Source organism: Fundulus heteroclitus, chromosome 12 (genome assembly GCF_011125445.2).
Source record: "Fundulus heteroclitus isolate FHET01 chromosome 12, MU-UCD_Fhet_4.1, whole genome shotgun sequence".
Taxonomy (NCBI): Eukaryota; Metazoa; Chordata; class Actinopteri; order Cyprinodontiformes; family Fundulidae; genus Fundulus; species Fundulus heteroclitus.
This window is the reverse complement of record NC_046372.1, coordinates 30,077,038-30,086,257: the sequence shown is the minus strand read 5'-3', so window position 1 is coordinate 30,086,257 and position 9,220 is coordinate 30,077,038. Positions and strand designations below refer to the sequence as shown.

Genomic DNA, 9,220 nt, shown 5'->3' with positions numbered 1-9,220 from the left:
AAGACAGGATCAATGTAGACAATTTTGTGCAAAACAAAACTCAAATGACCATTGTATGAGTGTTGTTAAATTTTTGGTGATTTGTGAATGCTATTATTAATGACTAAGTGAGCTTGGTTCATCCTAGCATCATTAAAAGCCCACTATTTATGAGAGACTGCTCATTGTAAGCACATGTTTTTTGTTACAATCTTTAGCTACTGTATGCAGAAGTAACTTAAAACATATCCCCTCAAAGTCCAGGGCTTAATGGCTGTGGTGTGTGCACGCAGGTGCAGTTCAGCCCACCTGACACACATATACCTCTTTGTGGGAACCCAAAACTTAGATTATATGTCTTTCACCGCAGTATAAACCCCACTGTAACACATTGGAATTATATCCTATTCCAGCATCCTAATTGATAACATTTTCACAGATATTATAAATAATCCAGTAGGTGGATTATGAATTCATGTAATATATGATATATCACAAGCAGATTGCAAATTGCTTGCAAAAAGGGAAAAAACACACTTAAAAAAACACACTTAAAAAATTACATCAGATTAAGAACTAAAAATGCAGTCTAGATAGAAAAAATAATAATAAATTCAGAAGGATTCTATGGTTTTACAAAAAAATTGTGAAAAAAAGTTAGATGAAAAAAAAAAAACCTCAAAGAAATCTGAAACATCCCAACCAGTATTATATAAAAGAACAACAGCAATAAACCAGAATACCCAAGTAGTTTTATTGATAAAAAATTCTGAAATTTATACCATGAATGAAAGTGCAAACAGCTTTAACTGTTATTCTTTAAAACAGGCCAGATTTATCTAAACAAATTATTGAGCCACAAAGAAACATACAACATGTAAATAGAATAATATAAGTAAATCCCACTTAAGTTTTTTTGTCATTTCAAACAGGTTCATTTCCAGATAAAATGAAAATAGCCAAGGTAATGGCACTTTACAAAGAATGTGGACAAATATCTCTTCACTGACACAAACATGTCTCTCTGTTCCACCAGAAAGAGTTTTAAACTTTCTGAACTAAAGCAATGTCCAAACACAAAACAGTTATAATCCTTATACAAGAATTATGGTCATTATGGGATACAATGAGTAATATTTGCTATTCTCTTGCTACTAATTGTATAGGTAGAACATTTGTTTAATAAATAAATAAGGTAATTAATAAGAAAACAAGGTATGGTTGTTGATATTGCTGCTATAGTTATTTTATTATTTTAGTTAAGTACCGTACACAAGAGTATATTTATTTAAATGTCAAGACCACTAAAATTTATAAGAAAGACAAACATCTAAATATTTTATGTAAAATGTAGTTCACTAATATTTAATCTTTGTACTATTTAGATAAGAATAGTAAGGCATGCTGATGTTGATGCATGAAGGAGTGGGAATAAATACATTTATTTTTCCACCCACTCCTAATTTATCATGTATACGGTTTTATGTTACACTGTCGAAAGCCTGTACACATTCAAATAAAACCAAACGATTAATGAAACGAACAGCATTAATAAAACAAATTTAATGCTCCTACCCTGACCATCAAAACTCATAGGTTATTCAGTTTGTTTTGGCACCCCACTTTTGAAGTTATTGCGTGAGAGCCTGCTTCTGGATTAGCAGTGGAATAAACAGAAATCTGTCTCTTCTAACATTTCTCTATGACAGTGGCACAGGTTCAAAACCTACACTTAATGGACTGCTTTTCTGAAAAAATACAATTGCATTTTGGTTTCTGACAACAGAAACAGTAAATCATGTTAAGGAGAGCAGCTTTTTGAGAAAATTAAAACAAACCAAAAAGATAAGCAGTGGTCAGGGTGCTAATCCATCACAATGACATATTTTTTTATTTAATTTCATAAAAGAATATGATGAATAAATACGACCAAGTTCAAGTTGGGAATGTGAATTTAGTTCCCAAGGTTTTGGTAACAAAAATGTGTTTTGTTCTTTGTAAACGACTAGAACTACTTCCTCTTTTCTTTTAATTGACACAACTTTGACCATGGAGGAAATTATTTAACTAAATGTTTAAGAATTTGGAGAAATATGGAGAAAGGGCTGAAGGGGTTAGTGAGGAAGCACCAAGTCCTTTTTTTCTCTCTTTGCATCCCAAAAAGTAATGTGTTTTAAATACAATAATTTAATTACGTTCAAATGTGTTTTTCATAAACAAAGAGTGGCATAACATCTAGTGCTTGGACAGAACAGTCTCAGTTGACCTGAGTTTGGTTGAAAGCAGCCCATCGTGTGTCTGGTTGTGGAAGTGCATGTCAAAGTGTTGCCTCTGAAGTCATCTTTTATGCATCTCTCCCTCTGTTGCTATGACGCTGCCCGACCTCAGTGAAAGAGAACGGGTTTGGTTTTGGAATGGCACCGCTGAGTGAGGGCATTTTTTTTGCAGGCAGCGAACATTTTGCCCTTGCTCCACGACCACAACAGTGGTACACTTTCACTCTGCGCTTCAATAAAATCTTTTCATGCTTGTAGAAACTAAATGATTTTTTTCCCCCCCTGACTCCCTCACAAAAGAGGTCTGGAAACAATGCGGGCATTGGGTTGTTGCAGCCCTCGATTGAGACATACCGCTGAAATAGAGAGCATTAATATGAGGGCATTCCGGCTGTGGTACAATCTTCCCAGGAATGCTACACATAGTTAGCATTACTGATCCTGCCGCTTCCCGAAAGGAGTAAATTTCTGGAATTCTGGGCCGCCTTCTATGAGAGGTCACCAGCGCCATGCAGAATTAGCATCCATGATGTCAACATGCTGCATGAAGAGAAAGCAGAGAATGGGTGAAGTAGAGTGGCATTTATGACAGATACTTGGCTTGTCTAGGGAAATCTTTGGCATCTAAGTCATTTTGTTGCAGGCATTGTTCAAAAAGCGTAATATGTTAGTCCTCAAAACGGCTCTAAGGCTTTGTACAATTGTATTTTAGACTATTCAAATCTCTGCATATTAGGTTCATTACCAATATTAAATAAAAAAACGTTCAGGTGTTTGCATCAAATATCTCACTTAAGAATAGTTTAAATAGTTAAATAACTCATTATTAAAATATTTTATTCCCTTTCAACAGAACTTTCAATGCAGTCTCAAAATGATACAATCCTCTGAACAAATGCCTTCCGTAGAGCACATTTGCAAACCAATGGTCTCAGCAACATCTGATGAGCCCAGTCAAAGGCTTTTATAGCTGCCCTAGGTGTATTTGAGATAGACAACTTTTAATAGTTTGGCTGTTGTTGGGAACATTACATTCCATATCTAAAAAATGGCCAAGCAGAGAGAATTGTCCAAAAGGTTCTGAGGAGACATCACTGCTGATTACATAACAGTTGTTAGCACTGTAGCCTTACGCTGAGACCCTTTCTGAACTAGAGTACAGTCACAGGGCACCGCCATTTTTGTAATCAATGCTGAGAGGACACACTGGAAGACTAACAAAATTGCCAAAAGTTACTCCAAAAATATGTATTGTTTTGATATACCTGATCTACTACAACAAAAGAAAAAAAGAAGAAGGAACAAGTAATTCACAAAAATTGCGAGAAGTCGGTTCCAACAGGAAGTTAATGAATATGTATTAGGGATAATTAGGGTAGGGGATAAACCACAGGTGTTACGTTAGGTTTAGGTATTACATTCTACTGACCTTAGATTTAGATTTTTTTATCTTTCTCTCTGTCTCCACATATCATAATGTCCAAAACATCCGGTGTGAACTTCTGGCATTAATTGTAAAAATGATGGTGCCCTGCAACTGGAGGATGGTGCCCCTCTTTCTGAGCGGAGTTTGTATGGTAAAGGGGCCATGACAACAAATTAATTTTTTCTGATGTTTTGGGGGCATAATATGGTCTGTTGTCCACTGATGAGGCCGTGTTATTGTGTAAAGTGAATACCAAAGGAATGGCTTTGGTAATTTGCTAAAAAAAACTGGTTTTATTTTTACGTAGGATTTCTTTCTACGTAATTCATATTCTCCAATCGGGGCACAGCAACCAACAAACAGCCTTTAACCTCCCCTTCCCCCCTAACCTCCTCCCCAAGTCGAGTCGCAGTCTAAGTTGAGAGGAGGAAGACGGAGTAACGATTAGCCCCACATCAACCTCCCTGTATCGGCTCAAACAGGACGTTGTCACCACAGAAGCCGCGGAGCGCAAATATCCCATAATCAACCTCAAACTAACTTCACAGTGGTTATTAAAAAGAGGAGCTGATATGTCCAAGGGTGGTAAAAAATGCATGAAGGTTCCGCTCACTCCAAAAGGACGAGAGGATCACAGAAGAGTGGCTGAAATTAATTTATAGGGACTTTACTGAAGACGGTTTCCTGTGGGGGAATTCAAGTTGTGGTTTTCAAACAGAAAGACAAAACAAACAAAAAAATAAAAAACATCTGTACCAACATAGAAGGTGGCGACCACAATGCTGTGATTCACGGTATGTTCATTTAATTTCTAAATTATGTCAAATATAGAGAAGGTGTGAAAAATCCAGTTGACCAACTGACCAGGCAAACTACTTTGTCAACTGCATGATTTTCCTGTCGCTGCCCGGGAGAGCCAGCTCTCTGCCGCAGTGAGAGTTCGCTCTCCACTGTCACCGCAAACTCTCTTTTACGGTGAAGAACTGGATCCCAGCTGCATATTCCTGTGTTGTGGGAATATGAAGCTGGGACTATTGTGGGAAGCTCGCAGCGTGGTCTATTCGCTTTGTACTTCAGTCTTACTTTGTTGAATCGCACCGCCAGGTTAAAGGCTTTGGTCAGCTTGGCCTCGCCTGTCCGACATCCTGCAATACAAACACTTCAACCATAATGGCTTTGTAATGGAGTGTTGTGCCGAGAAAGGAGGTGTGGATGGAAGGAGACAGTGGTGTGGGGTGATTGCATTTGACCGGTTTTCCAAAAATGGTTGTAGCCAATCAGAGTGAAGTCAACTAGGTAGAGCTGCATATCATTACCCAACTGTTTTACTGAGGAGGAACATTTGGACCAACAAAATAACAACATGACATTATTTTTTAAATTAAATTATTTGGAGAATTAACATATGCAGCAATATCAGCTACATGAAATGGTTTGTACAGTGATGTCATGGCACCTTCAAGAAGGACACATATGTTGAAAAGAACACCATGCCTACTGTGAAGCATGGCGGCGGCTCCATCATACTCTGGCACTGGAAACATACAGTGTGTGATAGGGATAAACCTCAAAGTCCACCAAGTTTTGGTTTTATGTTTAAGTCCTGGAAGATACCAGCGAGGCTATCATAGTTGCCTGACTTGGACTGAATTAAAAAATTTTTGGGGGGATTAAAAAAAGCAGCTGCAGCTTGCAAACCCAAGAATATTAATGAATGAATGGATGCCTTTGTATATGAGGGGTGGCCCAAGGTTCCTCATCAACGCTGCCAGAACTTGGTGTTTGACAATTTCCAGACTGCACTCGTCATTACAAGCGGTATTTAGTATTTAATTTGAAAAAAAAAAAGAAACACTTTCCCTGCTGTTCAAATTGTTGTTTTTTGATTTGTTTCTTGCAAGCTGCTGCTAGTTTGAACATTTTGTCAATAAACGTTCCAGTGGGGACTGTATGGGTGACACTGTAACTTTTAATTTGGAAGTTAGGGACAAAAAGATTAGGTATACCCCCCTTTACTCTTTCACCACCAGTTGATTACTTTAAACCTACAAGCTGAAAGAAATCTTTTCTGTACCAGCCCCCATGGTAGACTTGTTTGCTGGACAGTGACATAGTTGCTCTGAATACTAACTCACCAATCAGTCTGGCCTGCATCAGAGAGCCTCCAACAACTGACACACAGTCAGGACAAAAAAAATGAGTGAGACAAAAGTCTATTCAGATCCGAGCCCATGTAAAGACTTGCCCACCCCCTCTTAAAATTCAAAAACAAGGCTAAAGAAGAGGAGAAAGTGTGAGAGAGTGTTGAAATGAATGGAAATAAAGCTAAAGACTTAGTTAACATTGCCATCAGATGGAATGGTAAAGGACAGCTGGCTCAATGAGTGAAGTATTTCTCTTTTTTAACTTGTTTTCAAGCATTTATTAGCTCTCTGAATGAAAGGGTGTTTATGAATATTTCTTGTTGTATATACTTGTGTGCATATGCTTAGATGTAAGTGCAATTTGTGAATTTTTTTTTTTTTTTTTTTTGTAACCGGAACTGTCTTACTAAATCGTCCCTGATGTTTCATGCTCATGAAATGTTTTTTTTTTTTTTTTTTTTTTACTGCATTCTGTCATATAAAAATCACAAACTTCTATATTTTAGGGCAGTTTTATGTGTCAACCAAAATTAGGGGACAAAAGTGTCAAGACATATGCATTCAGCCCCTTTTAATCTGGTACCCCTAAAATAAAGCCGATGCAACCAGTTGCCTTCAGTTAACTAATTGAGTCCACCTCTGTGTAATTTAATCTCACCATGAATACAGTGGTTCTGTGAAAGCCTGTGATTGTTTTAGAGGCACATGACTGTGGCAGCTTCTTGATGTGGGGGATATTTTCATTCAGAATTGATAGAAAGATGGATGGAGCTAAAGACAGAGATATCCTGGAAGAAACGCTGTCAGAGGCAGTAAGAACTGGGATGGAGGTTCACCTTCCTGGAGGTTAACAACCCTAAAGCTACAGCGTAAAATACCGTGGAATGGTTCAGATCAAAGCACCTTAGTTAGAAAGGCCTAGTCCAGAAAAAATCCAAAATAAAAAATTTGCAGTTCTGATATGACGTCCATGTAGATAGTCTAAAGTTCGGCTATTTTGCACAACTGTTTGACTGGTAAATTAAGTCATTTTACATGTATTTATATTTCAAGAATAGCAATAATAGCTTCTCTATCAACCCCTCTGCAGAAACACACTATTAATATTAAAAGAGACAAGGCAAGTAGAAGCTAAGCTAGATGCAACTGTACACTTGTCCTGAAATAATGATGGAAATTATTTCCAAAAATATTCTAGCATCCTGGGAAAAGTTAATAGCTTCAGAAGGAGAAAAGTCCCACCTGAGCATGTCGTTCACTCTTCCTCTCTGCACCCCGTGTTGTCTGACACGCTCTCGGGTTAAACTCACAAGTGAGACACAACGTCTCAGCGTTTGGAATCATTTCTGGTGTCTAGTCACCTGAAAGACAGAGGAACGCAGCTTGCTTCCTCCACATGCCTCAGACAGTTATTGCTCCTAAGCAGCCCATAAATCTGTAGCACCGGGATGTTTGTTAAAAGGAGGATATGGGTCAAAGGTCGCCGAGCCCTGTCCTTTGGCCCCCACACGCCAGATGGCACCTCAAGGTTTCTCAGGCTGTCAGAGGGCTTTTTTCTCTCTCTCTCTCTTTCACTTTCCCTCCCAACACCCCACTTTACTCCCTAACTCAGGCTGTATTGTCACATCATGTCTCTCCCACTCCTACTCATACTCCCTAACAACGCACCCATTTTCTCTTCTCACCCTTAAGGTCCAACCCCACAGGACATCACCCTCCTCCTTATCATCCCTTCTGTCCGGAGAGATTTCTCTCCTTTTCTGGCAGTGGCTGGTTTTCGGCACGGCCCAAACAGGAAGGGAAACCTAAGGACACAGTAAAACCGCTTGTTAAATCCCAGTCAAATACTTAACAGTCAGTGTTGGGGAGGCACACTGCTAGCGCCGACATTATCATCTGCTAATTACAGCTTTTTGGAGGATTTACCATGTTTTCTTTTTTTAACCCCTACTTCATTTTCCCTTCCTTCCTTCCATTTTGTTTAGCAAATAGCTTTTTATAATCCTTGTTGAATCAATTTTCTGTGTCAAAATGAATAAATTAGCTTGCTTTATTTTGGAATAAACCATTAATACAGGAATGGCTGGTAATTAATTTCTTGTAATTGCCCCACTGGGATTGGTGTCAGTTACACCCACTACATGGAAATGCTGTATATTAGCTTAAGCATGGCTCTTACTGTGCTTCTATGTGATTTAGGCTCTAAATCACATAAATACATAGTCCTCAAACTGTACTACAAGTACCACTGAAGGCGCACATGCTGTCTTCAGGGGTAATCAGAAGAAGTTTTGTAATTATTTAAAAGATAAATAGGAACAAACTAACTGTGATGTAGAGCCAATAAGCATCAACAGCTCAAAAGAGTTATTCAAGCTTTTTCATCTTTACTTCATGAAAAACATCTTGGAAAAAGAAGTAAACCAGAGGCGAGTGCTGCTGTGTACTTATACTATGTCCCATTTACCTCTGAAGCCAGAGCTTGGATCTGGGAATAACATAACAAGAAGCCTATTTTCCAGTTCCAAGTTGAAGAACAAGTAGAATTTGCCAACTTATATACTCAAATGATATTCACACAGCTAGCTGCAATATAAACAATACATGTTTCTGCACATTTTCAAACACTGAAATCACATGTTCATAAAGGGCAGTTGTGCACCCATTGAGTTTTTAAAATATGTTCTTGTCCTGTCTCAAACCCAAGCCTTTGCTTATTTTGTTTAAATAGCTGGCACTTGAATGCAAGAAGTTGTACTGGATTTTATTAAGGGGAATTAGAGTAATTATAGCTTAATATGATGATGCACTTTTCATTCCTATTGATGCAAAAACATTCTAACGTATTGATTATCAGTGGTTAATGAAGTTATCTATAAGATTATTCACTGGTATTTATATTGTATGTATATTTATATATTGGTGTAGTTTCTCATCTTTATACCAAATATTATACCTTTCTCTTAATCTGTTCTTTCTAAAGTAACGGAAATAACAAAGAGTAAAAGTATATAGTAAGAAGAAAGCTCCCTCTGGTCACTCCAGCACTTTCTCTAACTACATCAGCCTTTCCTCCATTTAGCAGATTTAGGCACTACTGTGGGTTGGCACATGAAATCCCAATAAAATGAACTGAATCTTAGGTTTTAAGGATTGTGGATACCTACTTAAATTATTCAACCTCATGCAGTGTCATTTGATGTTTGTTTCTTTATTTAGTTTTTGATGATATAACGCCGCAAACTGAAAGCACCTCACACTGAAAAAAGTCCAACTCCAGTTTTGCGGCAGTGTTTTGAATGTCTATACTTGTGATGGGTCTTAAAAACCTCTGAAATTACTGAGATAGTGCCTTTTATAAAAAGTTTTAAGAACCACTCGCACAAATAAGAGAA

At 37.8% G+C, this 9,220-nt stretch overlaps 1 long non-coding RNA gene across 1 annotated transcript; it reads right to left on the bottom strand.

The window, feature by feature from the left end:
- Positions 1-719: 719 nt before the first annotated feature.
- LOC118564950 lies at positions 720-7,618 on the bottom strand. Its single transcript, XR_004932101.1, has 2 exons — positions 7,068-7,618; positions 720-2,795 (listed from the first exon to the last, which is right to left on the bottom strand). It is a non-coding gene; the product is annotated as an uncharacterized LOC118564950 (long non-coding RNA).
- Positions 7,619-9,220: the final 1,602 nt, after the last annotated feature.